This window comes from Primulina tabacum, chromosome 1 (genome assembly GCF_025594145.1).
Source record: "Primulina tabacum isolate GXHZ01 chromosome 1, ASM2559414v2, whole genome shotgun sequence".
Lineage (NCBI taxonomy): Eukaryota > Viridiplantae > Streptophyta > Magnoliopsida > Lamiales > Gesneriaceae > Primulina > Primulina tabacum.
Genome location: NC_134550.1, coordinates 28,179,052 through 28,186,671, shown reverse-complemented (window position 1 = coordinate 28,186,671; position 7,620 = coordinate 28,179,052). Strand labels below are relative to the sequence as shown.

Genomic DNA, 7,620 nt, shown 5'->3' with positions numbered 1-7,620 from the left:
TTATAGAAAATTTTCATATTGATATTATTTAGATTTTTCCTTGTCCATGATGTTAAAGCTGACATAATCATTTTTCTGTGTTACAGACCTCAAATGGTGGTGGGTTGGTAATCATTCACATCCTGGTTTTGGGTGTTGGCTTTCTGGTGTTGACATCAATACTGAGCAGGTTTTGCTCTTCATTAGACATCTCCTAGCAGCTTCATCGAGTTCTTGAGGTCTTTTAGTACTTGCACCTGCTTTAGTTTAGTACACATAGCTTAAGAAAGATCAACCTAGTGCAGCAGTCTAAGTAATTGAGCCAGGTAATACAAATTATTATTAACATATTAATCATGCTTATTGTTTCGTAGGATTTGTTTTATATTTTTATTTATAATTATAATTTATATTTATTAAAATTAATTTAAATATATTTATTAGAAATAAATTTGTAAATATTAAATAATTATAAATATTCCTAAAATAATTTGATAGATAATTAAATAGATCTTTTTACCAGAATTGTGATGGGTGATGTCTGATGATATGTTGCTCGTGAAAGTGTTTTGCGTGAGTGTTAAGCTATTAGGTAAACTACGGCACTGCAACATGTGGATTACGATTTACGTGTCTTACAAAGTGAAAACTAGTAGGTATGGCAGTGTAAGAATGAGGCATGTGAGGGGCATTATATATTTGCATTACTGCTGGAAGGATTTCTTATTTAGCTGATGCTTGAATGTTACACGAGCTGATATATTTGCATTATTGCTGGAAGTAATTTCTGATTTCCGATAACTAGAATCACAGTCATTGTAAAATTAGTACTTTTCTTTCATGATCAATGCTCTTCTTGAATGGCTTATGTTAAATTCTTGAAGTTGTGCATATATGTATTCTTAGCTGCTAGAATCAGGCCTCAATTTGAGATGATATCGTAGAATTTTATAACCTTGATATTATTTATTATTTGATGTGGCATAATGAGTTGGAGTTTGCTTTTTTGTAAGCTATGTTTTGTGTGAGCTTATAATTATCTCGAATTAGTCATTTATTGATTTAGATAGTATATTTTTGTTGAGAATATATATTACATGAATATTTACTGTCATGAGTTAACTAATTTGAATGATGTTTCTTTATGCTTTTTTTGTTTTCTGGCTAGCTGGACATTCTTATTAGCATAATGTTTGTTGATGATTGTACTTTAAAATTGTTTTTATCAAAACCTTCTCTTTTGCACTTCACGTAGATTGGATGTTCTGTCTCAATAAAAAGTCTATTTGATTCGACGAAAATTGTGGCAAAAGGAGTGGTTCGTAGCATGGATCCAAATACCGAAGTAGGAAGACAGACGTTGGGACCAAATTGGTGTGAAATAAAAGTTTTAGTTGTCCTAGAACGGGAAGAAAGTTTGATTAGGCCATATGATCTTTACAAAAGGTTGGGGATATACTTGGAGGAATGATAGCTTGGCTTTGTCATTTGGTATTATATTCAACTTTTCAATTAACTAGTAATTATTGTTATGTTCGTCATGTTATTATTTTTTTAAACCAATATCAATTATATTTGCAGTTGACAGTTCATGAGGAAGATTTCTACTAGGTGCATTTGGATAAATAATAATTTTTCAGTTTATCATTTGGTATGATATTCACTAGTTTGAATTAAATTTTAATCTCTTTATTTTGTGTTTCTTTAATTTTATTCAATTAATACAAATATATGAATTTTATTGAAGGTGACAAGAATATTGGATTTTGATTGAGATGAGATGGTTGAATAATGAAGATGCGTCACAAGTTTGCTTATGTTTTGTTTTACAGGACTTAATTGTTTGTTAGTTCTTAAACTAAATACATTTGGTACATTTGTTGGGATATAGATGTTTTTCAAGATAACAAATTTGTCAGTCTTATACATTAATGATTGCAAAATTAATGACAATTATTGATTAGCAATTTTATTTCTATTTTAAAATTTTGTATTTGTATTTATGTTAATTTGTTATATCTTTGAATATTATATCATGAAAATATTGAAAATCGATGACATTTCATAAAATATAACATTTTTTATGTCACAATAGAACATTAAATCATGTACATAAAAAATGTCATTGTAAAATTCATATGGAGACATTTCAAAAAGTCATTATAAACAACTATTAATGACAATTTTCAATATCCTTATATACTAGTATATAAGACATTTATAAATGTCATTACAGATTACATAATGAGACATTTTAAATTAACCTTATAACATATCATTAGTGACATTTTTTATTGTCACTATAAATAATATACACAACACTTTTAGTTGTCATTATAAATTATGTTAACTGACATATAAATTTGTCATTATTGTTATAATAACAAGGCATGTATAAATGTCTTTAAAACATGAGTTTTCCTGACATTTAAAATTGTCATTATATAAATAATTAGTAACACGTATGAAGTTGTCATTAACATCTTATAATGGCATTAAAAAATGTCAGGAAGTTTAAGACGACATTGGAATAGACGACATTTGTTGGAGGTGTCACTAAAGCTTAAATGTCACTAAATATTGAATATGATGACATTTATGAATGTCACCATAAGCATTTATTCTTGTAGTGAAGGTTTTATGTCATGTCATGTTGAGGAAAAAAAATAAAGGAAAAAGTTAAGGTTTATGTTTGCATGTCATGAAAAAGTTATTTTTTACGTAAAAGTTATTTATACGTATTATTTGTTATAAAGATTACAGTGTGTTGAGTCTTTAGACTCACTAGGTGTGATTTATGCAGGTGTATATGATAAAAATGTTATGGAGGTCTTGACGGTTGTCTTTGCTGAACTGAAGGTGCACATAACCTGATGACTGACGCTAGTTTCCGCCCTAGTTTATGATTTATGCTTTTAAGTGACGTTCAAGATATTTTTACGAAAATTTATTTATGAGTTATTTTTGAGAGGTTATAGCATGGGCTATTCTTCTCAAATGGTATTTTTATGTTTAGTAAAATATTGGACGATTTTATGTTTTAAACTATTTTCCTTTGACTTTTAAATGTTAGGTGGTTGTTTTACGTTAAAATGATGTCAAAAATACGAAATTCCAGTGCCTACCCGGACCCCTACCCGGACCCATACACAGGCTCCGTGTACCCCCCTTAAAAAAAACTTTTTTTAAAAAAAATTTGGATAGATGTCAACATTCAATTTTAATTCAGTCAAAAATCGAACCGAGTCAACAAATTTGTTGGGGATCGATATAGAGTTTAGAGGGGAGGGGTAAATAAACTCGTTCCTTTGACGGTCGTTCCTTTGGTTTTTACAGTACAACACTTGTACACACCCACTTCAGTAGGACTTATCCTTTGCCTATTGAAACTCTTAGTTTCTCAATACGATAAAACGAATACAGCAAAGTTCTGGAAAAGACACTTTTTCAGATTACAAACTCTTCACAAAGATATAGTAATGTGAATATGATTGTAGAGAGAGTAAGAAACAGTAAGCACAATATGATCTCAAAAAGATCAGATAAATAATGTGAAGCGTTTGCTGCTTTTCTGTATATTGAGCTTTGAAGATGATAAGTATGTCTGAGTGCTCAAATCGACGTTCGTATATAATAGAATGTAAATGTTGTTTCGGTAACCTATAAACGTCGTTGATCTTGTGTATTTATAGAAGTCTTGAATCCAACGTCTATAAACAAAACGGATTCTTTGACTTCTGATAGAATCCGCTTTATTACCTAAAAGGTTCCTGCAAAAAGCTTCAGAACAATCAGTCTTGTTTCATATCACATTTGGTAAAACGTATTAAATAACTTTGTTCAGCATTAATGATTCATTTAATACTCGTACTTGGTAGAATAACGGTAACATTTAATAAGATCGATAAGTTCTGATTTAGCAAAAGTCAAGTTCTACTTCTACTTATCTAAGTCGATAAGTACTCGAAGAGTACAGCTTTGTTAAGGCGAAATAAGAACTTCTGCTTTTATACTATCTTCTGGTTTTACTAACGCGATCTACTGATTTTGTCTATCATCACCACAATTAAATTAAGTCTATAAATTTTCCCCTTTGCGGTGATGCCAAAACCTAAAAGTTAGTTTGATGAAGAAACCAGTTAAAAGCAGAAACAGATAGCAATTATAACCAAATAATTGAAAAGTAAATAAACAGTAAATCAGAGTTCAAAAAGAATATTAATCAAAACGATTAATCATCAGTCCCAATATCTTTGAATAGTGCATCATCATCATCCTGAGGATCTTGGCTTCTGAAGGATGATTCTGCTTGATGATGTACCTTCCTCTGTCCTTTCATCTATCCTTTCATCTGTACCGATCTACCTTCCTCTGTCCTTTCATCTTTCGTACATTCTACTGCTTCCCATTTTTTGGCATCAATTCGAGTAAGCAGTTCATCCATTCGTCCAGAATGACTGATAATGCTATCATTCATCATCTCCAAAAATGGAACTTGATTCGAAACACGATCATTTAGGGCCTGAAGAGATTGAGATTGGGACTCAATCTTGGCATCAATGGATTCCAGTTTCAAATCAGTAGCCTCCACTTTAGTTGAAATGGAGCGTAGAGACGACTCATGATCAGCGACAGTTCGTAGAACATTAGATTGACTGAGAATGATGTTGGCATGACTAGACAAAACATTCTTCCTGAAAAATTTGGATTCAACTTCAAGCTTAGCCAATGATTCTGTCGTTTTAACGACATTGATCGTTATGCGTTCTCGGAAGAATTTTGTGGCGTCGACTTCACTAGCATGATCAAAGGATATCTGTTTGAAGATTTCTCTGTCAATATTTCGTTTCAATATGTCAATCTCAAATTCAAGATTAAAGCGCTCTTCGTCTGAAGATGTACTTCTTGCGAGCATACGTTCTGAGATTTCAGCAATATGCGCAACATGAGCAATGCGAGACGGTGAATCAGTAAGACGGACAACTAAGGCAGTAGAGGAAACGAGATCTGCTGGGGTAGTAGAAACAACAGTAGTCTGTCCAGCAGAACATCCTTCAACAGTAGAGGGTTCAGGAAGTGCTCTTTCTTCTGCTGGAATTTGATCACTCAAGATGGCTACCATTTCTGCTTTATGTTCAGCAGAGAAAATATCTAAATTGGACAAGGATTGAGATGGGGCAGCATTCGATTCTGCTAAATGGTGTTCTGCTGAGAGAGCTGCTGGTTTGACCAAGTCATCAGCCTGAATTGATTCCGGTGCAGCAGAGACATTAACAACGATAGATTGAATGACATCATCCACTGAAGCCAATTCTCGAACAGATAGAAGAGATGAAGTCTGAGTAGGTTGCTTCAGAGATGCAGGAGTACTAGAGACCTTAGCTTCTGGTGGAGCTGTAGTCCTTTCCTCAACTGGCTTAATCTGAGAAAAATCGGGAACGAAACCATTATGATATTGAACAGGTTCTCCAAATCCTTGTTCGTGAGCAATGCTCATACATTGATCTCTCGGTCAAAAAATGGATCACATTCTGATCCTGGGCAGCAGTTGGAATCATAGCATAAAAATTGGACTGAAGAGTCTTCAAAACTGATTCCAGCTTTTGTCGTTTCAGCTGCTCAAGAATTAAACTTCGGCATCTCATAGCTTCAATCACATTTTCAGTCTTGGCAAGTTCAAACACCTTCTCTTCATTCTTTACCATTTTATGGAATGCACCTTGTGTTATGAAGAATGTGAGAGGATGGAAAACTTGAACCTTATGCCAATAATCAAAGAAAAACATTCCTTCATTGGCAGATCTCTCAATCTCTTTTAAATGAAGGTCAATACCAGTTAAAACAGATGATTTGGCGCCGGGAAATTGTGGTTCTGCAACGAGTTTCTCTTTGCCTTTATATGAAGATGAGGCAGGCATCACGGGTCGAAAAGCAGAAGACCCTGCAGAAGATTCACGAATAACAACTCCAGACGAGGGTCTAAAGGTCGGAGTAGTAGAAGAGGTGGTAGCAGAAGTAGCTGCTGGCTTAGTGACCGGAACAGATACTTGCAAAGAAGACGTGGCTTCTGGAAACACTTGTCTCAATGGGACAGTGTCTAAATCAGTAATTGCTGCTGTTTTCTTAATACGAAGCACCGTGAGAGGGACGGATGCTTGGGTAGGAGCAGCAGACTCCTCAGAGACTGTTTTATCAGAATCATTGGAGATAACCACTCTTTTTCTCTTGATCTTCTTCTGAGGTCCTTGAACCTCAGTCTGAGCATCTCCAATTTCCCTTTTTAGAGCAACAAATTCCGCCACAGATGGCTTTGGCCTCAAGGTGAGCACATTATCAGCATCGGTCATGGTCACGTAAGAAGCGTCCTGTTCAGTAGTGAAAGGAAAACCAGCATCCTTAAGCATATTGCTGATCTGAACAGCAAAACCAGAACTCTTCCTCAGAAACATATCCTTCAGGATTCTAAACAAAAATCCACTCCAATCCACCTTAAATCCAGAAGTGATGGCCAACATCACTTGAACTTTCTCCTTAGTCAATTTGTCAAAAGTACCAGCTTTGAACAACAGTGCTTTTGCAACAATATCAGCAAGCACTTGGTATTCCTGTAAAGTCCAAAATTAAGACGACGTAATCCAACTGCATGCAAATCTAGGGAATATGAAAAATGTCTAATTAATTGATTTTAATTGCTAATTGATTATGTGACATCATTCTTAAATGTTAAATAAGATTTTATTGTCATCGTGTATAAAACTGTATTTTTACGGATTATTCAAGTTGCGATCGCAGAACGGAGACCGAGGGTTGAAAAACGTAAAATGTTTTTATTAAATAATTATTTTTAATTGTTTAAAATAGGGTTGATGGTCTTTCATATTTTTGAAAATAAGGGGTTTTTAAGTGATTTTATACGCTGGGACGTAAATTTTATCGGTGTTGGCATTTCAACAAAAATACGAACTTTTTGGCAACCTGACTAATAAATTCACAAACCTATTTTAACAAATCTAATTTTTATATTTTAATTATGCACCTAATGGGCCTATTTACCTACCTAATGGGCTTAAGCCTTATTAGTAGCTAATTAAAAGTATTTAAAGTGTTAATCACCTCACCCCAACCTACATACACACGGCCACACTTTCAATCAAATTAAAACTCTCTCCACCACACAAACACATGACAACACACGCCAAAGGCAAGGAGAGAAATCGTGAATTTTTTCTAGGAAAAGTCTAGCCAAGATCTTGCCCCGTTCTTCGCGAATCGTCAACATATTTTCGTGCGTTTAAAACGCAAAGGCACGCCATATATCTCCTTTTCTCGTCTATCACATCGTATTAATGTTTTTAATTATGATTGTATGAAAACATGGTGTTCTTGTTGCTATTTTTGGATTTATTCATATGCATGATATAATCTAACGGTTTGATGCTTCGATTCATGTTTTTCAAGTACTTAGGGGTTGCCATGATGTTAAGACATAATCAAGTGATGATTTTACATGTTTTAAAGGATTCCTAGACACACACCCAACACTACACATCAAGGAAAAAGAGGCGGGATCGATAGTTGCTGTCATGGGGTTTTGGGGTTCGATTTTCTTGTTAAGGGGCTGGTTTGGTCTTGGCATGGGAT

The 7,620-nt window shown here is 34.0% G+C and overlaps 1 long non-coding RNA gene across 1 annotated transcript; it reads left to right on the top strand.

Annotated features, from left to right (window-relative positions):
• The first annotated feature begins 1,417 nt into the window (after window positions 1–1,417).
• Window positions 1,418–1,932, top strand: LOC142518565 (uncharacterized). Its single transcript, XR_012813583.1, has 3 exons — window positions 1,418–1,470; window positions 1,561–1,630; window positions 1,727–1,932. It is a non-coding gene; the product is annotated as an uncharacterized LOC142518565 (long non-coding RNA).
• Window positions 1,933–7,620: the final 5,688 nt, after the last annotated feature.